The sequence below is a fragment of the Suncus etruscus genome, chromosome 2, assembly GCF_024139225.1.
Source record: "Suncus etruscus isolate mSunEtr1 chromosome 2, mSunEtr1.pri.cur, whole genome shotgun sequence".
Taxonomy (NCBI): Eukaryota; Metazoa; Chordata; class Mammalia; order Eulipotyphla; family Soricidae; genus Suncus; species Suncus etruscus.
In genome coordinates this window covers 160,336,677-160,362,565 of record NC_064849.1, presented here as the reverse complement: position 1 = coordinate 160,362,565, position 25,889 = coordinate 160,336,677, and the positions used below count along the sequence as shown (strand labels likewise).

Below are 25,889 nucleotides of genomic sequence, written 5' to 3'. Positions count from 1 at the left end.
TGTGATAATATAATGAAATAATGACTATATTTTAATTATTATAATTAAGAAAAACAGAATTAATGTAATATTAGCAACTGTTACAAATTTAGGAAAACAGAAATTGAAACGCAAGTGCAATACCTACTTTATTTTTTCTGGAACCCTAACGTGTTGATACCATAAAGCTACTTAAAATTGCACAATGGTGTCAAAAAGATAGTACAGCAGATAAAGCATTTGCCCTGTACAAGGCTAACCCAAGTTTTATCCCTGTATCCCCAAGCATAACCATGAATGATTCTTGATTGTACAGCCCTGAGCATCGCCACTTTGGGCACAAAATAAAACAAATAAATCAAAACCAAAAAGGAAAAGGCCAGAATTTTTCTTATATTCGATAAACATATAAATTGTAGCTTCTGGTCAAAAAGCTATTTTCAGAAATTAAAGAAAATATTGTTTATCTGTAAAGTCATATATAATATGAAGTATGATTCAGCCCTAGATATATTAATAGTTCCATTAATTCCAGCAACAATTTTCAATTATTAATGACAATAATAAAGACATGTTTCAGAAAATATCTATTTGGCTTCAGAATAGGAAGAGACAGAAATTCTTTCTCAATATCACCCTTTATTTAATGTTCTTCTTAATTTTTTTACTTTTGGCCACACCTGTCCATGCTCAGAGATTACTCTTGGTTCTGCACTCAGGAGTCATTGCTCATGGACTCAGGGGACCATATGGGACTCTAGGAATCAAACCTCCTTCAGTTGAGTGCAAAACAAAAGCTGTGCTATCACTCAGACTCCTCATTCCCTCCCTTTAAAGTATCTATCAGCAACAAATACCATACACCTTTTTGTAGATAAGGTACTGTTGATAGAATTCAATCTCCTGTACCCGATATGGTATAAGGAGTCCAACCAGGAGATTCTTATGCACAGATTCAAGTGTAAGCCTTGATCACAATTGTCTGTGACTCCAAAGCAAAAATAAGTAGCCATCAGAGGAAAGTCAATTTTGATTTTCTCCTCTTGCTTCTCTTTTTCTCCCTTCTTCTCATAGTCTTCCTTTTTAGGGAGAGCTAGAGAGAAAGTTGATTTAAGTCAGGCAATTCTCAGTGTTGGATGAGTTAGAGGAGGACTCCATAAATAATTAAAAATTTTTTTTCATCTTATGCTCTCACTTGGAAGTAAATTGAACTATAATCTTCACCAGAAAAATGAAATTATAAATTGTAAAAAATTATAAAATGTATTATAAATCACTCTTATTATTTCACTCATATTATTTTGGCTGATTTTATATATATATATATATATATATAATTTTTATTTTGACCATATTGGCTTATATATCTTTCACATTAGTATTTTAGGTACATATTAACATTGAATCAGGAGAATTCCCATCACCAAATTTGCCCTCCCTTCATCCCGTTCCCATCTGCATTCCCTATACCCCCCCTCACCCCTCCCCTGGGCTGCTAGAAAAAGAGGTCCCTCTTTCTCTAGCTTACTACTTAGCGATCATATATCTGGTTGGTCCTGATATCCTCCTTATTTTCCCCTCTGTTTGAGAGGAGGAACTAGATAGTTCAAGTTATGTGGTTTTGTTTGAAGATTTTATTCGATATTTCTTTTTGTATTGTTGTGGTATTTCAATTTCGTTTTTCCTGTCCTCTCTCAAACTGAGGTTGAGAGCCTCTAGAAGGACTACATCCATGTTTGGCTTATTTTGGCTGATTTAAATATGAAAATAGACATTATTTCCATCAATAACACACATCTAAAAGTCTGCTTAAAACACCAGTTAGATCATATATTCTTCCTATTTAATTATGGAAGATAGAACCTCACAATTATGAAGAAACAATTCTTATAACAGAAAGCACTTAGTAGGATGTTTAAATAATTATCAATTATGAAATATTTGGATCATATGGATCATATTTTTATTTTATGATGCATATTCCTTAGCTCTACTCTATATTTAGTATTTTTTATATTTAGTATTTATAATCTATGAGATTTAAGTCCACAGACATACAATTTGGACAGTCACCTATTGTCTTTATTAAAAATCTACAGACAAAATTGAATGAAAAGAAATAAAAAATTAGAAAAGCAAGTAAGCAGCCAACTTGCAGATTTTAATGTTATTGTAAATTTGGACAGAAAAATTAGTTTTTATATTTAATTTGTAAGTTGTTTACTTTCATACAAAGTATAGAACCAGATGCACTTTTATTTTTTTAATATAATTTTTATTTTAATCATAGTGGTCTATATATCATTGACAGTAATATTTTAGGTACATATATACATAAAATCAGGAGGATTCCCATCACCAAATTGTCCTCCCTCCACCTCTGTTTCCGTCCGACCTCCCATATCCCCCTTCCTCACCCCCTGGGCTGCCAGAATAAGTGGTCCCCCTGAGCCTAGCTTACTACTTAGTGGTCTTACACCTGTTTGGTCTTGGTACCTCCCTTATTTCCCCCTCTAACTGGGAGGCTGGGCTACATAGTTCAAGTTATGTGGTTTTGTTTGAAGAAGAGAAAAGTAATAAACTGGGGAAAAAATCAAATACGCTGAAAATGGGCAGAGTTCTCTGGAAGCTATCATCCTAGTTTTGAGAGACGAAGGGGAAAAAGGAGGTGGAACACCACAACAGTACAAAAAGAAGTGTCAAATAAAACATCCAGTGAACACTCCTACAATAAAGATAAGCACCACATAAAGGCCATGGTCTTGAGATAAAAAACATAGCAGAGCACATAAAGGAAGAAAAGAAAAGAAGAAAAAAAATATGAACGAAGACAACAACTTCAATAACCACACCAAAACAAGTAAATCGGCAAAAACTAGATTAATAAATAAAAAAAAATTGTGGTTTTTGCCTTTTTTTTTCTATTTCTTCCCTCCTGCACAGGCACAGTAAATATTGGGGTCATTCAAAAAGAAATTCCCTTGGCCTAAGAGAAACAGGGTTTCTCCACCCTTGAAGTATATTGTCATGGGATTAACTATAGATTCTTTTCATGTTCATTTACTCTTCCCTTGGTGCTTGTGTGGTGTATGGAAGACTTCTGCTCCGTCCTGGGTGATAAAATCAGACCTCTGTATTTAGAGATCTCGGTGTCTGCACAGGTCAAGGAGTGGAACTTATGATGAAGTCTTTCTTTCTGTTCCCTCCGTGTCATTTTAATCCGTTTTCTGTGGTTGATGGCCTTGGTCTTTGCGCTGATCCTAGGATGGGGCCTGGGATAGCGTCTTTCGTTATGTTTCCAGAAGACCCATTCCGTTGCAATTGTCTCAGACAGACCTCTGGAACTAGAGATTATGGTTGTTGTGCAGGTCATAGCTCAAACCCTAGACTAGGGCTTTTTTATTGGTCCCAGGATACATACAGTCCGGTCATGGTTCTATCAGCCAGTCATCTGTAAATCGCGATCTTGGCATTTGAACAGACCAAAGGGTGGCAAGTCTTCTGATTTTCTTAAATATACCTGCCTACAAAGAATTATTTGCCTGATTTTGATGTCTACTTTTTAAAATTTATATTTATAATTAATATTTTTCTTTTAAACCAGCATTTTTGTATTTAATAAGTTTAAATATCACTATTTAATTAATAGTGATAACAGAATTAAAAGGAATTAAGATTTCTTTATCATAACATTTTAATGTTATGTCTTTTTTAAAAAAAATAAAAGGCTTTGTACTACTTCAAAATATTGTGAAGATAATGTAAAATAAGTACTTAAAATAATGTAAATATCGGGGCCGGGTAGGTGGCACTGGAGGTAAGGTGTCTGCCTTGCAAGCTCTAGCCAAGGAAGGACCGCGGTTTGATCCCCCGGCGTCCCATATGGTCCCCCCAAGCCAGGGGCGATTTCTGAGCACATAGCCAGGAGTAACCCCTGAGGGTCAAACGGGTGTGGCCCAAAAACCAAAAAAAAAAAATAATGTAAATATCTTTGTATGTGGTAATTAAAATTAAAACAGGTGATGATACAAATGTCACACATAGAATATTTTTTCTATGAGCATTTACTGGTATTATTTGTTTAAAGAAAAACACAATTCTCACAGAAGTGTTCTGTATGCTTTCTTCCTGAAAATGAAGTCATAGGTAGTTCTTATTATTTAATTTCCAGAACAATTAAAACATTTATAAAACCCATTTTTAAACACATGGTATATAATTATCAACCATTGAAAAAATACAAAAGATATATTATCTCGTTTTAGCATGAATTGGCTTCAGTGTTGATTGATTTGCCTAATAATGATTTAGAAAGAAATCTTCCTGGGCTGGAGAGATAGTACAAAGGGTAGGATGCTTGCATTGTCTAATACCAACCAGAACTTTGATTCTCAGGATGAAATGAGCCATTCCAGAAATGATGCCTGAGCTTAGAGCCAGGAGTAAGTCCTTTTCACTGACTGGTATAGCCCAACAACAGACAATCAAACAAAATAAAAAGGAAAGAAAAGAAAAATGTCTTTTAGAAAAAAGTAAAATTACATGAGAAAAGTAAAACTTTATTTTTTAAAATGCATGCCATTAAATTATTAAAGTATTTGCTATTTTAACTATTATTTTATTAAATACTTGCTATTAAAATATTAAAGTCCTTGATATTAAAGTAAAGTTAAGTAAAGAAGGAAAGTGTGAGTGGAGGAGGAGAAACACAATTATATAAGGATGGAGGCCAGCAGTGAACCAGTCTTAGGTGCATTGTTGGAAATAAAAAATATATAAACAGAACTAAATTCCAAGCCAAAATCAAGACAATGGAATCAAGAAACTCAAACCCTAATGATCTAAAATTTAAATGGGCCTGTTATACTGGCAGGATGGGAGGAAAAGGTGGGGTGGTATGGGGTATACTCTGGTAACATGGTGGAGGGAGGTCGACACTGGTGGTGAGATTGGCTCTAACCACTGCATGTCTGAAACACAACTATAAAATATTTGTAAATTAAAATAGTTTCCATAAAATTAATTAAATATAATTTTTAAAAAGTTTGTATTCAAATTCTAATTTATATATATATTTTCTGAAGACTCTAAATTTGAATTCATGAGAATTCCATGCTTTGTGCCTCTATTACCATAAAAATTTGTACTGGAGAACTGAAGCGATAGCACAGCAAGAAGGATCCTTGCCTTGATATGGATTTTATCCATGGTCCCTTGAGCATTTATAGGAGAAATTTCTGAATGAAGAACAGGAGTAACCCTTGAACACTATTATACTGAGACCTTCAAATGATTTTTCAGAAGCCCTGGGTTTCAATTCCAGTTATTGCTGGCCAACCAGGTATGCAACTTTCTGAGGGCTTGAGAAAATAGTGATGTACAGGCTATGAGGTGCTATTCAGGATCTTCATCGTCATGCCAGAGATTACCAAAGCCTGATCTACAGTGTTTGGAGCTTCAGGTTACACCTTGTGCTTGAATAAGTGTCATTCATATGCAATTCATGTGCCATAATCCTTGTAAATTCATTGACTCATCAAAATATTTCACAGAAGATACTTAATTATTTTGTATAATATTGAAACAATTTAGCAAAATTCTATCTCATGTCACATATAAAAAAATCTCATAACATTATTATAATATCAAAAGTTAGAGAAATTGTTTCTAGTATTGATTAATCTCATATGTATAGTATCTGGCACTGTCGCAATGTAAATAGAATTGCATGTTTTGATTCTTAAATTTAAAATTGATATACATTGCTGTTTCCATCATAAGCATTTAAATTTTAAACTAGAAATTCACCTAGGAAATAATAAAAGAAATGAATTATTAGACTGTATTGTGAAACAGGATTATGTTGAATTTTGAAGAATAGGCCATATATTTCTGTTATATTTTGCTTACAAGAGAATGTGAAGATAAAGAGCCAGAGGACAAATTTTGGTACTCTTTTTCATTGTTCCTATTTTCTTTATTCCTAGGGGATAAATAAAGCTTAAGCTTCTATCTTGTGTATTTGTTTTGGTCTCATGGCAACACTCAGCTATGCTTGGGAGCTACTCTGTGCTCAATGTTCCAGAGATTAGATGATACTGGAAGCAAACTCATGACTCCTTGAAATTCAAGTGCACTAGTTTTTTTAGGTAACTCCCAGCACCTAAAATTTCAGCTTTTAAATCAAAGACTGACACTACAAATTAGAATTTAATCTATTACTATTTAAATGATAAATCAGAAGAACCAACAGAAATTACAGGAACTTCCCATGTTTTATTGTGATCTGAATCCTGATAAAATTTAATCCCACAATTTCTATGTAAATAAGGAGTAATCTTTTTAGATTTCATCAGACAATATATCAGCTAATGTGAAGTGATGTCAAAGTTAAGTTTATATTGATTGCATAGTAAACCAAACCAAAGTAATAATAATGAGGAATTGAACGGAAAAAAAATAGGAGGACAAGGAGGAGAGAAAAAAATAAGATGAATAAGAATATGAAGAACAAGAGAGACAAAGAAAATAAAAAGAAGACATAGAAGATAAAGAAGACAAAGAAGTAAAGAAGAAGAAGAAAGAAGAGGAGGAGGAAGAAGAGGAGAAGAAAAAGAAATATTTATTACTTAAAACAAAAATATGTAATGAAGAAATTTTCCAGGATTATAATTTTTAGTCAAGAAAAGTAGATTCCCTGAAGGAAATATCTTTAGACATATGTCAAGGAAAACATGAGGGAACATACATATTAAATAAAACATTGATTCTCCACATTGGTAAAAAGCAAACAACAATACATAGAGAAAACATCAAGAGAAAACAGAATTGAGGAGTAATCTTGAATTTTAATCAATCAGGATATTTTTTAATGTAAATTTTTTTCTCTGGTCATTTTTTTTCAAGGTTGTAGTATTTCAAACAGAGCTTAGAGTGGTATGAGGCTGGGTTGTGGGGTGAAAACACCTCCAGGTGATTCTCAGTGATGCAGCATCAAGGCTTTCACTTCAACACCTAAACTATCAGCAACTAAACTACACTCATTGTGATCAATTAGCCAGCTCTGAGCATAATCTCAATTATTCTTCCTTACTTGCAAATCAAGGTGTTCTGTATATAGAATAATACATTTTTTGTTTTGTGGGGGGGCCACACCCAGTAATGCTCAGGTGTTATTCCTGGCTATGCACTCAGAAATTGCTCCTTGCTTGAGGGACCATATGGGAAGCCAGAGGACTTGAACCTCTGTCTATCCTATGTTAGCTCCTGCAAGCAAAAGCCTTACCGCTTGTACCATTGCTCCTGCCCCATAAAATATAATACAATTTTAAAAACTAAATATTTTTTGAGAAAAATAACTGGTAAAAGTATATAATACCTACTTCCCAAGTAGTCTGGTAGGCTGATATTCAATGGAATATGCAGAAAGAGGTAGAGGACAGATTCCCCATTCTGCATGAATGATAGCATCCAAATATCACACCAAAGAGTTTCTGAAAAAAAAAAAATGACCCAGTATAGGGGCAGGAGCGGTGGCACAGCAGTAGGGCATTTGTCTTGAACACAGTTGACCTGGGACAAACCGAAGTTCAATCCCCCAACATCCCAAATGGTCCCCCACACCAGGAGTGATTTCTGAGCACAGAACCTAAAGTAACCCCTGAGCATCACCAGGTGTGTCTCCCCCCAAAAAAGAGAAAGAAATGGCTCAGTTTAATGACTTAATCTTATCAAGCACTTAAGCTATCAAATTTGTTTTAGTTCTGTAACTTCTTAACTGTTTGTCCACAGGCGGCCCTGGGACACCTTGATATTTTAGAGTAGTGTCAACCCAGTAGTATTTCAGGAAATATTATGTAAATTTATATAGTAATATACCAAGTTTAGTAAGCCTAAATAGTAACACAGAAGACTCAGCTAGCTTCAACTCTTACCCAGTAAATATTTAGATATTGACTTTATTTTTTTTTTCTTTTTTTTTTAATGCATAATTTTTTTTTATTTAAACACCTTGATTACATACATGATTGTGTTTGGGTTTCAGTCATAAAAGGAACACCACCCATCACCAGTGCAACATTCCCATCACCCAAGTCCCAAATCACCCTCCTCCCCACCCAACCCCCGCCTGTACCCTAAACAGGCTCTACATTTCCCTCATACATTCTCAATATTAGGACAGTTCAAAATGTAGTTATTTCTCTAACTAAACTCATCACTCTTTGTGGTGAGCTTCCTGAGGTGAGCTGGAACTTCCAGCTCTTTTCTCTTTTGTGTCTGAAAATTATTATTACAAGGGTGTCTTTCATTTTTCTTAAAACCCATAGATGAGTGAGACCATTCTGCGTTTTTCTCTCTCTCTCTGACTTATTTCACTCAGCATAATAGATTCCATGTACATCCATGTATAGGAAAATTTCATGACTTCATCTCTCCTGACAGCTGCATAATATTCCATTGTGTATATGTACCACAGTTTCTTTAGCCATTCGTCTGTTGAAGGGCATCTTGGTTGTTTCCAGAGTCTTGCTATGGTAAATAGAGCTGCAATGAATATAGGTGTAAGGAAGGGGTTTTTGTATTGTATTTTTGTGTTCCTAGGGTATATTCCTAGGAGTGGTATAGCTGGATCGTATGGGAGCTCGATTTCCAGTTTTTGGAGGAATCTCCATATCGCTTTCCATAAAGGTTGAACTAGACAGCATTCCCACCAGCAGTGGATAAGAGTTCCTTTCTCTCCACATCCCCGCCAACACTGTTTATTCTCATTCTTTGTGATGTGTGCCATTCTCTGGGGTGTGAGGTGGTATCTCATCGTTGTTTTGATTTGCATCTCCCTGATGATTAGTGATGTGGAACACTTTTTCATGTGTCTTTTGGCCATGCGTATTTCTTCTTTGTCAAAGTGTCTGTTCATTTCTTCTTCCCATTTTTTGATGGGTTTAGATGTTTTTTTCTTGTAAAGTTCTGTCAGTGCCTTGTATATTTTGGAGATTAGCCCCTTATCTGATGGGTATTGGGTGAATAGTTTCTCCCACTCAGTGGGTGGCTCTTGTATCCTGGGCACTATTTCCTTTGAGGTGCAGAAGCTTCTCAGCTTAATATATTCCCATCTGTTAATCTCTGCTTTCACTTGCTTGGAGAGTGCAGTTTCCTCCTTGAAGATGCCTGTAATGTCCTGGAGTGTTTTGCCTATGTGCTGTTCTATATATCTTATGGTTTTGGGGCTGATATCGAGGTCTTTAATCCATTTGGATTTTACCTTTGTACATGATGTTAGCTGGGGGTCTAAGTTTAATTTTTTGCAAGTGGCTATCCAATTGTGCCAACACCACTTGTTGAAGAGGCTTTCCCTGCTCCATTTAGGATTTCCTGCTCCTTTATCAAAAATTAGATGGTTGTATCTCTGGGGAACATTTTCTGAGTATTCAAGCCTATTCCACTGATCTGAGGACCTATCCTTATTCCAATACCACGCTGTTTTGATAACTGTTGCTTTGTAGTACAGTTTAAAGTTGGGAAAAGTAATTCCTCCCATATTCTTTTTCCCAATGATTGCTTTAGCTATTCGAGGGTGTTTATTGTTCCAAATGAATTTCAAAAGTGTCTGATCCACTTCTTTGAAGAATGTCATGGGTATCTTTAGAGGGATGGCATTAAATCTGTATAATGCCTTGGGGAGTATTGACATTTTGATGATGTTAATCCTGCCAATCCATGAGCAGGGTATGTGTTTCCATTTCCGTGTGTCCTCTCTTATTTCTTGGAGCAGAGTTTTATAGTTTTCTTTGTATAGGTCCTTCACATATTTAGTCAAGTTGATTCCAAGATATTTGAGTTTGTGTGGTACTATTGTGAATGGGGTTGTTTTCTTAATGTCCATTTCATCCTTATTACTATTGGTATATAGAAAGGCCATTGATTTTTGTGTGTTAATTTTGTAGCCTGCCACCTTGCTATATGAGTCTATTGTGTCTAGAAGCTTTTTGATAGAGTCTTTAGGGTTTTCTAAGTAGAGTATCATGTCATCTGCAAACAGTGAGAGCTTGACTTCTTCCTTTCCTATCTGGATTCCCTTGATATCCTTTTCTTGCCTAATCGCTATAGCAAGTAATTCCAGTGCTATGTTGAATAGGAGTGGTGAGAGAGGACAGCCTTGTCTTGTGCCAGAATTTAGAGGGAAGGCTTTCAGTTTTTCTCCATTGAGGATAATATTTGCCACTGGCTTGTGGTAGATGGCCTTCACTATATTGAGAAAGGTTCCCTCCATTTCCATCTTGCTGAGAGTTTTGATCAAGAATGGGTGTTGGACCTTATCAAATGCTTTCTCTGCATCTATTGATATGATCATGTGGTTTTTATTTTTCTTGTTATTGATGTTGTGTATTATGTTGATAGATTTACGGATGTTAAACCAGCCTTGCATTCCTGGGATGAAACCTACTTGATCGTAGTGGATGATCTTCTTAACGAGGCATTGAATCCTATTTGCCAGGATTTTGTTGAGGATCTTTGCATCTGCATTCATCAGTGATATTGGTCTGTAATTTTCTTTTTTGGTAGCGTCTCTGTCTGGTTTAGGTATCAAGGTGATGTTGGCTTCATAAAAGCTATTTGGAAGTGTTTCTGTTTGTTCAATTTCATGAAAGAGTCTTGCCAAGATTGGCAGTATTTCCTCTTGGAAAGTTTGATAGAATTCATTAGTGAATCCATCTGGACCTGGGCTTTTGTTTTTCGGCAGACATTTGATTACTGTTTTAATTTCATCAATGGTGATGGGGGTGTTTAGATATGCTACATCCTCTTCCTTCAACCGTGGAAGATTATAAGAGTCCAAGAATTTATCCATTTCTTCCAGGTTCTCATTTTTAGTGGCGTAGAGTTTTTCAAAGTAGTTTCTGATTACCCTTTGAATCTCTGTCATATCAGTAGTGATCTCTCCTTTTTCATTCCTGATACGAGTTATCAAGTTTCTCTCTCTCTCTTTCTTTGTTAGGTTTGCCAGTGGTCTATCAATCTTGTTTATTTTTTTCAAAGAACCAACTTCTGCTTTCGTTGATCTTTCGGATTGTTTTTTGAGTTTCCACTTCGTTGATTTCTGCTCTCAGCTTTGTTATTTCCTTCTGTCTTCCTATTCTTGGGTCCTTTTGTTGAGCATTTTCTAGTTCTATTAGCTGTGTCATTAAGCTACTCAGGTAAGCTCCTTCTTCCTTCCTGATGTGTGCTTGCAAAGCTATAAATTTTCCTCTCAGTACTGCTTTTGCTGTGTCCCATAGGTTCTGAGAGTTTGTGTCTTTATTGTCATTTGTTTCCAGGAACCTTTTGATTTCCTCCTTGATTTCATCTCGGACCCACTGGTTATTGAGCATGAGGCTGTTTAACTTCCAGGTGTTAAAGTGTTTCTTCTGAGTCCCTTTGGAGTTCACAAATAATTTCAGAGCCTTGTGGTCAGCGAAGGTAGTCTGCAAAATTTCTATTCTCTTGATCTTATGGAGGTATGTTTTATGTGCCAGCATGTAGTCTATCCTGGAGAATGTCCCATGTACATTGGAGAAGAATGTGTATCCAGGTTTCTGGGGATGGAGTGTCCTATATATATCCACTAGGCCTCTTTCTTCCATTTCTCTCCTCAGGTCTAGTATATTCTTGTTGGGTTTCAGTCTGGTTGACCTGTCCAGTGTTGACAAGGCCGTGTTAAGGTCCCCCACAATTATTGTGTTGTTGTTGATATTATTTTTCAGATTTGTCAACAGTTGTATTAAATATTTTGCTGGCCCCTCATTCGGTGCATATATGTTTAGGAGAGTGAATTCTTCCTGCTCTACGTACCCCTTGATTAATATAAAATGTCCGTCTTTGTCCCTTACAACCTTCCTGAGTATAAAGTTTGCATTATCTGATATTAGTATGGCCACTCCAGCTTTTTTATGGGTGTTGTTTGCTTGGATAACTTTTCTCCAGCCTTTTATTTTGAGTTCTATGTTTGTTCTGACTATTCAGGTGCGTTTCTTGTAGGCAGCAGAAGGTTGGATTGAGTTTTTTGATCCATTTAGCCACTCTGTGTCTCTTAACTGGTGCATTTAGTCCATTGACGTTGAGAGAAAGAATTGTCCTGGGACTTAACGCCATCTTTATTTCAAAATTTGGTGTGTCTTTTGGGTAGTCTTGTCTTAGATTAGGTCTTTCAGTTTTTCTCTTAAGACTGGTTTTGTGTCTGTGAAGTTTCTGAGCTGTTTTTTTGTCTGTGAAACCATGTATTCTTCCATCAAACCGGAAAGTGAGTTTTGCTGGGTATAGTATTCTGGGTGAAGCATTCATTTCATTCAGTCTTGTCACAATATCCCACCACTGCTTTCTGGCATTGAGCGTTTCTGGTGACAGGTCTGCTGTAAATCTCAGGGAAGCTTGCTTGAACATGATTTCCCCTTTTGATCTTGCTGTTTTCAGAATTCTGTCTCTATCTGTGGGATTTGTCATTGTGACTAGGATGTGTCTTGGGGTGGTTTTTCTGGGGTCTCTTTTGGTTGGTACTCTTTGGGCATGCAGGATTTGGTCACATATATTCTTTAGCTCTGGAAGTTTCTCTTTAATGATGTTCTTGACCATTGATTCTTCCTGGAAATTTTCTTCCTGGGTCTCTGGGACTCCAATGATTCTTAAGTTGTTTCTGTTGATCTTATCATAGACTTCTATTTTCGTCTGTTCCCATTCTTTGACTAATTTTTCCATTGTCTGCTCATTTGCTTTAAGTTTTTTGTCCAATCTCTCCTGCTGTATGGAATTGTTATGTATCTCATCTTCCACAGCACCAAGTCTATTCTCAGCTTCTGATACCCTGTCCCAGAGCTTATCCATTTTGTCATTCACTTCGTTTACTGACTTTTTCAGTCCTGTTAGTTGACATGTTATTTCAGTTTGGAGTTTTGTCATTTCTGCCTTCATATTTTCTTGGTTCTTATTAGTGTTCTGTTCAACTCGATCCATGGTTTCTTGGAGTCTGTTGAGCACCTTCCATATTGCTAGTCTAAAGTCCTTATCTGAGAGGTTGATTAGTTGTTCAGTCATTATCTGGTCCTCAGAATTGTCATCTTCATTCTCTATGTCTGATGCTGGCCTGCGTTGTTTCCCCATTGTCACACTTGTATTGTGGGTTTTTCTACGTGTTGTGGTGGTATTCATTGTCTATATGATGTAGGCAGCACACTCCTCTGGCTCCTCCCTTTCTGGATGGGCTGACTTGCCTCTAAGGGAGGGGAGTCCTCCGTGGATGAAGCCTCACACTGGGTCAAATCTTAGGCCCGAGCATGCAACAGAGAAGACAGTCCAGAGAGAAATGTTTGCTTCTGTGATATAGCGCCGTTCTTAGTGTGATTTTTTCTTCTTGTTGCAATGGAGTTCTTTCCTTAGAAAGAGTGCACGGCTGCGTAGCGAAGCGGAGCGGCCGTGCTCCTCTGAGCCTCTTTTTGCCCCACTTGCAAGAGTTTCACGCAAGAGGACAGTAGACAGACATAGACAGGTCACACTCACAGTCTTTCACAGCTGAGCCCCACTGGGCCGGTGTACTTTCGCGGATTTTCCCCGCCTGGAGTCACACACAGGGAGCCAGCTTTTGCAAAGGTTAGCCGGTTTTTATGCTCTGAAGTCCCTCCCTGAAAATGGCGTCTGGGCGAGCGAGGTTTCTGGAGGCTCTTTTTGCCCCACTCGCAAGAGTTTCACGCAAGAGGACAGTAGACAGACATAGACAGGTCACACTCACAGTCTTTCACAGCTGAGCCCCACTGGGCCGGTGTACTTTCGCGGATTTTCCCCGCCTGGAGTCACACACAGGGAGCCAGCTTTTGCAAAGGTTAGCCGGTTTTTATGCTCTGAAGTCCCTCCCTGAAAATGGCGTCTGGGCGAGCGAGGTTTCTGGAGGCTCTTTTTGCCCCACTCGCAAGAGTTTCATGCAAGAGGACAGTAGACAGACATAGACAGGTCACACTCACAGTCTTTCACAGCTGAGCCCCACTGGGCCGGTGTACTTTTGCGGATTTTCCCCGCCTGGTGTCACACACAGGGAGCCAGCTTTTGCAAAGGTTAGCCGGTTTTTATGCTCTGAAGTCCCTCCCTGAAAATGGCGTCTCAGATATTGACTTTAGCAATATGATGGGGAGATATAACAATCATTTCAAACTGAGTCATGTTGATCTATGTTATTATTATTTCATTTCCTTTTGTATTGTTAAAAGCAAAAGAAGGTGACTTTAAATGGAGGTAGGCTATGGTGTTTGGTGGGAGATTGGAAATATTCGTAAAGGAAAGGTTACACTGGTAGAGGGAATGATATTTGAACATTTAGTGCCTTAAACCACTATATTATGAACCACTTGGTAAATCACAGTGTTATAATGTTATAGTAATCAGTAAATATGTTAAAGTATTTTTATTGCTTCAGTTTAGTCAATAGTTTTTATACTTTGTATTATAATGTTGGTCTGCATTTTGCTCAAGATCTCAAGATTTAACCTGGTTCAATAGAAAATCGACTGCCTTAATTCTATGGTTTAATTTCCAAATGAATAGTAAAAAAATAATTAAAATGCCAAAATATTTTTAATTTTATTTTTGATAATTAATTAATAGAACAAAGACCACACATAAATTAAGTATAAGAATTACCTTGTTTCTTGTTAAACTTTATTTAAATATCTTACTACATACATGGTCACCTGATCACCACCCAGGGTCACTAGGGTCACTCCTAAGCACAGGGCTGGTTACTGCATATCCTCTGAGTGCTGCAATTGTGTCCTACAAAGTAATAAGAAATAAAAGAAAATGTCAATAGAACTTAGTGTGATTTATATTCTAAACATAATAGACATATGCTTGAAAATGATTTGGTCAATACACAAAATAAAAGGAAAAATGCATATAAATGGATAGAAAATGAATTTTAATATATATTTGGAATCAATAAAATTAAGAATTTAGGGTCTGGAGCAATGGCACAGCAAGTAGTGGACTTGCTCTTTATGCAGCCAACCCACATTTGATCCCATATGTGCATATGGCCCTGAAAAATGTTGAGAGAAATTCCTAAGTGCAGAACAAAGAGCATCACATTCTGATGTTTGCTCAGTAAACCATGAGCACAACACTGTGTGGCCCAAAAAAAGCAAGCAAAAACAAGACAATAAAAACAACAAAAACAAACAAACAAAAGCAAAAGAAACAATAATCTAATCTATTTCCCATAATTGTAACACACAACTACTTAAAGTTAAGGACAATTTTAATATGCCTCTAAGCAAATAAATAAAAATATATTTATACAAATATATATACAAAATATATTTTATACAAACACTGTGGAATGTAAAAAAGAGTTTTTCATGTTATTATAAAATAAAGTAACTATACTTATCTGGTAGGGGAGATACCATGATCACGAAGGTGGTTTTCCTAGGGGTGAGGCCCTATCCATCACATTCAGGATGTGCTGACCCCTGCAATTTCTCCAAATGTGGGAAACTCGACCGCATAATTTGTGGTATTGGGGGACTGCTTTTGTGCTCTACCCTGAAGAAAAAATGAAAAAGAATAAAACAAAATAAAAAAGTAACTGATGGTTTGAAGTCCATTAGAAATAACAAAGTATTTTATTATGATAAAGTTCTTTATTAAGTATTAAGGTATATAATTCCATTTTCATACACACCGAAAGATACTGTTCAAATTTTTTCTAAATGGAAATAAGTGGGGCTGGAGCGATATCACAGAGGTAGAGCATTTGCCTTGTATGTGACTGACAAAGGACGGACCTGGGTTTGATCCTGGCATCCTCTATGGTCCCATGAGCCAGGAGTGATTTCTGAGTGCATAGCCAGGAAAAACCCTTGAGCATCACTGGGTGTGACTCAAAAACAAACAAACAAAAAAGTGGTATTTAGAAATAATAACAATCTTATGTGGAGATGTTAACCAAAGGGTATATCTTAGGATTTGATACTTGATGCATTTAAGAACATCAGCAGGAATGATTTGTATGTAACACTAATTTTAACAAATACATATACCAAATTTGTAGAAAAATTTCCTTTTAATTTGCATATAGACATTTACCAAAATAAATCTTAATTGATATTTTTAAAATAAATAAAATTATATAGTGCATATTCTCTATCATAACTGAATAAAAGGGAAAATTAATTATCCCAATGTAAATTAAATACTTTTAAAAACACAACATATAAAAGCTAGCTTAATGTGCCTTGAATAGTTTAAACCCTTTTTTATTTATTTATTTTTTTTTATTTTTTTTTTTTTTTGGTTTTTGGGCCACACCCGGTGACGCTCAGGGGTTACTCCTGGCTATGCGCTCAGAAGTCGCTCCTGGCTTGGGGGACCATATGGGACGCCGGGGGATCGAACCGCGGTCCGTCTCCTAGGCTGGCGCAGGTAAGGCAGGCACCTTACCTTGAGCGCCACCGCCCGGCCCCACCCTTTTTTTATTTTAATAGTTCAAATAACTCATACTTAATTTGATTGTATAGTATTAACACGAGTTATAAAATTTTAATAATATTACTAAAAATGTTTACATTTGAGTTGATGCAAACAATCTACTACATTTTGTGAGTATGATCTAGCTAACAATTTAAGAAATTAAAAAGACTAAAATAAACCCTAACTTTGCCTTTACACCATAATATAAACATAATTACAAAAATTAAAAGACAAATTTCAAAACATAGTACATCTTCTGGAACATAATATTGGAGATTTTAAAAATTGGCTTTAATTGAGTCAGTCAGGAACAGCAAGGTTTCCATCCTAATCCTCTCACCAAGCTTGAACAGGGTCCCTTTTCTAGCCTTCCCTCAGCTTCTTTCTGGGTTCCCTGCCATCACTATTAAACTGCCCTTTGGAGCCAGCTTGGTTTGTGTATGGAGTGAATAGGGAACCTCACATTTTTTTCTTTCCACCAAAAGCAAACGGGGCTATCTTCTGGGCCCTTTCCCAGACAACTTCCAGGTCATTTCTAAAACCCTTTTTCTTCCCTTCAGTCCTCTTTTTCCTAAACAGCTAATGCTTCCACATGAAGTCATTTCAATTTATATCATAGACTTCCTGGCAGATCGGATTTAGCACTTTTTTCTTATAGAATATATACAGTTCAAAGGCCAGCTGAACAAGTCAATAAACTAATATGCCATATTTTTAGGCAACCTTACTAGTTTTAGAAAAATAACCTCTAAAAGGATACCTTGAGTCATATTTCATACAAACAATTCAATAGATCACTTTCTTAAACACCCTCTTACTCCAGTACTCTAAATTACTAAATGCAAAGAACAATGGGGAAGCTAAAGAAGACATCTACTGTGGGGGGATATAGAGAGAAATCCGAGTTCACCCAAACACCTGATCCTTATAGATGAGGACATGTAATCACCACCAATGGAAATAAGGGAGAAACTAGCCTGAAAAATAAAAAAAAATCTATAGATTAACAATTCAACCAATTCAAAGAACTCTTTCAGAAAATGAGAGAATTCATACAATGGGAACTCAAGAAACTAAAATACATGTTAGCAAGCCATAATAGTAGAAATACACAGGTGGAGAATCGCAAAGATGAACTTGAATACAAGTTGCAAGCCAGCAGTGATAAAGAAGTCAATAAAGAAAGAAAAGACAAAACTTGGGAAGAAAATGTAAAGTACTTAATGAATAAAGACAAGCGAAATAATCTTTGAATTATAGAATTCCAGAATGGGAAGAAAATGGTAAAGGAGAAGAACAAGTAATGATGACAATAATAATAGAGAACATCCCCACTCTTGGAAAAGAAGTTTCTCTACAAATTCAAGTGGCAATAAGTGTGTCAAACAAAATAGACCATAACAGAACAACCCCAAGTAATCCAAATGGGAAAAAAAAACACACAAGAGAGAGAATAGAGAGAACAACTCTTTAAAGCATTAAGAGAAAATAAAAATCTCAAGTATAAAGGAAACAACATAAGAATCAAACCAGATATTATATTTTATTAGGAAGAATCCAGGCAAGAAAAAAGTGGAATGACATATTCAAACATTCAAACTACTAAATGAAAGAAACTTTAAACCTAGAGTTCACTACCCAGCGAAACTCTCATTTACATGGGAGCAAGGGTTAAAAACATTCTCAGACAAAAGAGGACTCGCAATATTTGTACTATCCAAACCAACCCTAAATGAGCTACTCAAAGAGCAATTACAAAAAACAAGTCCCCAATTTTAACAGTATCAACCCTATGCAATACAGTGGCACAACAGCCCTTTCTGTCAATAGTTTCTTTAAATGTCAATGGATTAAAGACTCCCATCAAGAATAAATACAGCTGTTTAGATTGATCAGGTGTCCAAACAACTGCTCTTTGTGGATGTCTAGAATAATGGGCTAATGCTTTTATCCAGAGAAACCGGTGCAGAATGCATTTGGGAGCAATGGACTCCCACTACATTGCTCTCTATAAGTAGTTTTAATGTCTTAATTTTATTATGTCATAATAACTCCTTGATTTTTCTGTCCACAGTGGTACTTGGAGATATAGACTGGTCACCTCAGTTCCATTTTGCAATGCTATACTATATTAGACTCAGAAGATAGGGCTCATTATAATAATGTCACAACAAAAATTCTAATCGACTCATTTTCTACTTGATTATTCCTGATAATATAATATAATATAATGTTTATATTCACAGATATCAATGAAATGTGCAACTGTATGCCATGACCTCCTGTTATGGAGCTCATTCATTGAATATGCTATTGCAATCTGTTTGCAATTGTAGGTAGTTTACCATTATATCATAGTGCTCGTGATTTTAGATTACTTTTAGGAAAGGAAACTGGATGCTCAAGAACCACTAGATGATATTTTATGGTGTAGACTCCTCTTACAGTGCTCATTATCATATTACTTAGTTTTCTGGACTTGAAAATTTTTATTTTTTTTAAAGAATGTTCTATACACTATCTAACTCATGAAGCCTTTCTTTAGTAAAGTTTACTCTTACCAAATACATAAAAAATAAATAACTAAATAAATAAATAAGAAAATAAATAAATAAAAATAAAAAATTTACCCTCACCAATCATGATTGGCCTAGAAAATGAAAACCCTTATATCTGACTTGCCAGCTTTATAATTTCTTAAGCATTCTGTCCCATTTCACCTGTGTAAGCTTTTCAACTATAATCCATGGATCGATCCTCAGTGTCTGTCTATGTTTGTGCACAAGTATATGTGTTGGCACCTCAATGTCTGTCTAATATACAAGTGTAATGTATATATATATATATATATATATATATATACAGACATTATATATATAATGTCTGTCTCTGTCATATACTGTCCTTCCCTCTGTTATGCATAATGCCTCCTTTGCCCTTACACTTACCACCTTATACATTCTTTCCTAGCTGTTCACTCTCTCGTTTGCCCATCTGTTTTTCCCCCCCATCTATTCCTTTTTACCCTCAGTTCTTAACTCCTCAGAAAACGAAATATTCCCCCCACCCCAGCCAGCTCTCAACCTGCTCCCAAAGTGAAAAAAATAGATTTTTAGCCAGAGAAGAAGCTGCCACTGCCACTGCTGCTGATTTACTCTTGGTGGCTCCTTTTCCCCCACCTTCTTTCGCTGTGGACTGCTGCTCACTACCTAATTCTGTTTCTAAGAAGCCAACAGCTCAAGGACATTTCCCAATCTATTAGACTTCTGGGAGCCATTTATTAGTCTCCACAAGACCAAATCAGAGGCTGAAGTGTTCTCCGGATTTTATACCCCCAGCCTATATTAAAAGAGTTAAAGGGGACATATATATCTCCTTTGAATATTTCTTTAGATGTATTTCCTTAATAGATATAACCCTTATTGTCAATATTTTTATGTAGCAGCAATTTACCCCATTTTCCAGGAGCTATTTTGTAGGAAATTATTATTTTTTTTAAATATAGAACGCTTTCACGAATATGCATGTTCATCCTTGTGCAGGGGACCATGCTAATCTTCTCCGGTTATCGTTCCAATTTTAGTATATTATTATCGTTCCAATTTTAGTATAGCGAGCACTATTTCGAAGGGAATTCTAGTAGATAATGTTTCTTTAGTGTTCTGAGTTCATGTTAGAACCAGTTTTTAAGGATTATATAGATTGTTATTTTTTTTATCCCCCCCAACCCTCAGATTGTTATTTTTAACCCCATATGCACCGGTAGTATTACGTGGCAATTGTTGCTTTGGTTAGACAATTTAGTATTCCTGGAGCCTACAGTTGGTCTTTTACCAGGCTACTTATGAATAAAGTCTGCATGTTTTTTAGGCCAAAAGCCAAAGCTTTTTTATTTCTATTTCCTCATATATTGCTGTGCCTATGCAAATAACAGCAACAACTGCCATATACACACAAATATTTTTTATTGTACTTTTTATTTCTTATCTTTTTTAAAAAAGAGCTTACTAAAAACTTCTGGTATTTTATTAATGGCTTTATTGGAGATACAATCATTTTCACACATATACTTGTTACTGAACTTATTCTTTTTTCACTTCCCATTTTATATTTAGTTTTACTTTCTATTTTCTTTTTTTCAAGAACTTTGCTTTCCCTTATCTTGAAACAAATGTATTGTGATCAGTTTTGTCAACTCTGTGATGAAGTTTCTTTAAGTAAAAAAAATAATACAATAAAAATTTAAAAAAGAAAAAATTAATTTTAATAAAAGTAAAAATTACTATAGAGAACTGCAAGATGAATAACCATAAAATTTGTCAAACTTTAATAAAGGGCCTTATTAAACACAAATACATTTCTTCACTCAAACTAGGGTAGCTAAGTATCTTAAAGCATCCCATGATGTGGAGTGACTAAGAGCCTACACATTGTTACTATCACTATTGCTCCAAGTGGACTAACTTTTATGAAAACTGCTGAAGGTTTGTGAGTGATATTACAGCAAGTAGTGCATTTATTACCTTTTTTGCTTGCTTGCCCAGCTTTTATTACCTAGCATGTTCTGATTATCTACATGTCATTGATCCTCAGAGTCCATGCCAATAGTGCTTCCTTAAGTGCAAAGGCAGGGAGAAAGGCATGAGCACTACTAGGTGTGGCCCAAATGCAAAAAGCAAAAAATTATTTCTGATGCATGCTATCATTTGGAGGTCAAATAGATCATCTATATTTAGAAGAATATTAAAAGAAAAACCAGAATTTTATTTCATTTTTCTTTCTTGTTTATATAATGGTTGGCAAATATGAATGCAGTATTTTGCAGTATACCATTATAAAATGTTCTCCTTATCATCATTATGAATTAATTAATCCCAATGATTAAGCTAAGCAATAATTTAGGCAATCATGAATGAATATTTGTCTTTAATTCCTTCGTTAATTCTCAGTTCATAAGTACCTGTTATAACTTAAAATTAATTATTAGTAGAAGTATATTTCTTAAAATAAGATATCTTCAAACTAAAGAAAAATTGCTACAGAAAGTAAATGCAACATACACAGGTCATAGACTGAGGTTAAGATGATGGCTTTGCTTGTGGGTAAACTGGTTAAGCCTTGGCATCACAGGTTTACTTGAGTCCCACCCTGAAGAGTAAACCCTTGTCATTGCCAGGTAAACAACAGACACGAGATTATAAACAGTACTCCTCTGACATCTTTTCCTATAAAAAAAATGTAACACTTTAGGGGTTAATCATTCTCTTAAGTCAAGTTATCATCATTTTTAGCCAGAAAATGGGTAAAATAAACATGCAGCTGTGGGTGGTTGTCATGAGAATGACACTTTAGAGGAGACAGAGTACTGCCAGTACAATCTAACAAAACCATCTCTGGCCTAGCAAGCAAGTTTTGAATAAAGACAAGGCAGGAATTTCAGGGTGAGACCTTTGAAACTCTTCCACACCCATCCTAATGGGAGTCAATTAGAAGAACTCAGTTTCACAGGTTCTGGGGACATGAGTGGATAAAAAAGCTTGAATCTTACTCTCTCCCTCCATTCTTTCCAGCCTATTGTTTCTGATTTCACATGGGAGTTCCATTCCCTCCATGCAATTTGCCATCAGGTGCTACTTATCAGAGACAAGTAATTATGCCCCGTAAGTTTTGTTCTACACTGGGGAAGCTGAAGGGCTATCATTTGTCCATACTCTTCCTCTGTTGGCCCTGTGGACCTAATATCACCTTATCTCCCTAGAATATCACAAATGAGGTTTTTCACTCAAAAACCCCCAATGACTGAGGCCCTAGAATTTGGGGAATTGGAGATAGCAAAAGCAGGCAGAACTTTTCTGTTTTACAAAAGGCAGGTGATTGCCTAGTGAGTGGCTTTACCAATAGTGAGATCCAGCCTTACAAGTGCTGGGTGGCACAAACTGATCTACCAAACAAAAGCAGCCTCTGTCTAAGGCCCAACACTTAAAGGTTTTCCATGAGAGGAACCAGGAACAACCAAAAAAGTTAGCAGTATTGAACAGAACCTGGGCTGTATGGGTGAGGGTAGTAGGTAAGATTCTTATAGCATGGCCTCAGCTGGTATCCACTTATTCTTTTCCTCAGAAAATTAACTTCATGAAGGAAAGGACAAATTCTGTTCTGCTCACCAAAGCTCCTGTAAATACAGAAGCTAGAAAAATTTAAAATAATAATTAAAAAAGTAATTCCTATGTAACCAGATGAACTCAACATGCATGTACAATGCACCAGCAAGAATAAATAAATGAGTAAGGCAAGTATAACCTGACTTTGTTGATATTACATTAACATATAGACCAGAAGAAATTATTCCTTTTTTATTTTTGTTTTTATCTTTATTCCTCTTGAATATTTTTTTTATTTTTATCTCCATGTATGAGTTTATTCTTCCATTTCTGTTTGTGATTAATTTCTATTTTAAAAGCACTATGGTCTGAAAAACCATATGGTTTCTGCTTTTTTAATTTTATTGAAATAAGTTTTGTGGCTAGGAATATGTTCTGTCTTGGAAAAATTACCCATCTACACTGAAGAATATATATCTATATATATTATACATATTATACATTCTACATATATTGTGGTAGAAACACATAAATATACATGCAATATATATGCTAATCTCTTCCATTTCTTATTTCAAGGTCTGTTTACTTGTTGAGTTTTTTGTATAGTTGATATATCTAACAGTGCTAGATTAGTAAACTGTTATCTTGATGGCAATGTATTCATTTAGGTATGTTCAATAGTTGTTTTAAATATTTATGATTGACAATAATCATTTTCATATGTATTTAGGAATGTGAGTTCCTTTTGAACCCTCAATCATAAAGATATAACCATATCTGATTTTCATGGCCTTTTTTAAATTCTAAATCTTTGTTGTCTAATATTAGTATGACAACTCTAACATTTTCAACTTTGTTTAAAATATTTTTTAAGATTAACACTTTTAAGATTGTTTTTTAATATTTAATTTTAAACTCACGTTTACCTTGAGAGTTTAAATATATCTTAGGTAGGCAGAAGAATGTTGGACTCAGTATTCTGACCAAACCTGCCACTCCGTGTCTTTTGATTGGTAAGTCAAGGCTATTAATGACTAGTAGGATGATTGAGATGAAAGAATTCCTTGCCATCATTTTGTTGAAGTCTTGCTTGGTTATGAAGTTTGACTTGTCTTTTTAAAGAAGCTTCTTTCATATATTTTGTATCATATTTGTTTAAAGGCTATGGCTTTCCTTCCAAAATTGTTGGTTGTCCATGAATCTTGGTATCACTCTTTCAAATATGAATAATAATCTGCCTGAATAAAGTAATATTGGTGAATTATTTCCTCAATTTATTAAGCCTTTGCTTTTAACAATAAACCACCATTCTCTTCAAGACTGCCTCTGTGGCAGCATTTTGCTCCTTTTTCTTGTTCTTTCTTTTTTCTTTCTTTCTTTCTTTTCTTTCTTTCTTTTTCTTCTTTCTTTCTTTCTTTCTTTCTTTCTTTCTTTCTTTCTTTCTTTCTTTCTTCTTTCTTTCTTTCTTCTTTCTCTTTCTTTCTTTTCTTTCTTTCTTTCTTTCTTTCTTTCTTTTCTTCTTTCTTTCTCTTCTCTTCTTTCTTCTTTCTTTCTTTCTTTCTTCTTTCTTTCTTTTTTTTCTTTCTTTCTTTCTTCTTTCTTTCTTCCTTCTTCTTCTTTCTTCTTCTTTCTTCTTTCTTTCTTTCTTTCTTTCTTTCTTTCTTTCTTTCTTTCTTTCTTCTTTCTTTCTTTCTTTCTTTCTTTCTTTCTTTCTTTCTTTCTTTCTTTCTTTCTTTCTTTCTTTCTTTCTTCTTTCTTTCTTTCTTTCTTTTTCCTTTCTTTCTTCCTTCCTTCCTTTCTTCTTTTCTTTCTTCTTTCTTTCTTTCTTTCTTCTTTCTTTCTTTTCTTTCTCTTTCTTTCTTCTTTCTTTCTTTCTTCTTTTCTTTCTTTTCTTTTCTTTCTTCTTTCTTTCTTTCTTCTTTTTCTTTCTTTCTTTTCTTTCTTTCTTTCTCTTTCTTTCTTCCTTCCTTTCTTTCTCTTTCTCTCTCTTTCTTTTTCTCTCTCTTTCTTTTTCTCTCTCTTTCTTTTTCTCTCTCTTTCTTTCTTTCTTTCTTTCTTTCTTTCTTTCTTTCTTTCTTTCTTTCTTTCTTTCTTTCTTTCTTTCTTTCTTTCTTTCTTTCTTTCTTTCTTTCTTTCTTTCTTTCTTTCTTTCTTTCTTTTCTTTCTTTCTCTCATCCTTATATTCCTTTATAGACACTGTTGATTGCATCATTATTAATGAATGAATGTCATTCATATCACTTAAACTCCATCCAGCAAGTTATTGACAGAGTTATCAGTTCCAATTTTACTATAGCACCATGATTTGCAGAGTTGTTCATAATAGAGTTGTTTCAAGCATACACATCTCATCATCAATCTCATCACTTGACCTTCCCTCATCAAGGTCCCCAAACTTCATCCCATTCTCCATTATGCCCCTCAGCAGCTATATAACATTTTTGCTTTATATTGCTTAGAGCAAAATAAATGAAGCGGCTAATGAAATTATCAGAAAATAGATCAATAAAGGTCAATTTTTGATGGCTGATTATTATATCTCACAATGGTATTACTAAAGACTTCTGTCCATTTTTTCTTTTGCTTTCTAGAGGTTTTCTGCTCAATTTTCTTGGATGGAATGCACCAAATATTTTCTTATCTGCTCTTACTTTGCCTCTCAGACCTTCCATTAAGCTGCTTATTTCACATACCAAACTCTTCAATTTTTTTCACTTTTGATTCTGGTTCTCTGACTTTCAATCTCATACTTGCTTGTGTTTTATTGACTACATATAGCATTGATTCTATGATACCTTAAATATCCTCATCATGTTGTTTTTAAAATCTATATTAGTGGTGTTCAGTGATCTAGTATGTTTAGAGCTTTCCATGTTCAAGTAAAGATATACTTTAATTGAGATAAGTGTACTTCTATAAGATTTTCCATTATGTCTGCTGCACTTTGAGTAAAAGTCCTGTAGTTTACCCACCAAAGAAGCTCTCTGATTAATTAGACTGAATGTTGCTCTTTCCCTTAGTGCTCTTACTTTCCCAGCGACTTTTTGACATTTCCAGTTTGTTACTCCAAAGCCCTATGTGGACTATAATGTTACTTTCCAATGTATTGTGGCATTTCCTCTCCTCTGGCTGTGCTTTAAAATTTAACAATTTCTTACCAACCTTCTTTCCTGGACTTTCCTGCAGCCGAGATGGATAGGGTTAGGAAAAAGGCTTTAATGGCATAAAGAAATTAGTGGAAACCAAAACAATGCCCAAGTCTGTACTGTCATCAAAGAAGCTATGAATGTGTACAGTGTGAGGTAAGCTGCAAAGTTA

General features: G+C 35.3%; 2 non-coding genes across 2 annotated transcripts; one reads left to right on the top strand and one right to left on the bottom strand.

The window, feature by feature from the left end:
- Positions 1-15,377: 15,377 nt before the first annotated feature.
- On the top strand, positions 15,378-15,543 carry LOC126002842 (U1 spliceosomal RNA). The gene has a single exon (XR_007493461.1). It is a non-coding gene; the product is annotated as a U1 spliceosomal RNA (small nuclear RNA).
- Positions 15,544-19,962: 4,419 nt separating this feature from the next.
- Positions 19,963-20,071, bottom strand: LOC126002339 (U6 spliceosomal RNA). Its single transcript, XR_007493076.1, has one exon. It is a non-coding gene; the product is annotated as a U6 spliceosomal RNA (small nuclear RNA).
- Between the last annotated feature and the right edge of the window lie 5,818 nt (positions 20,072-25,889).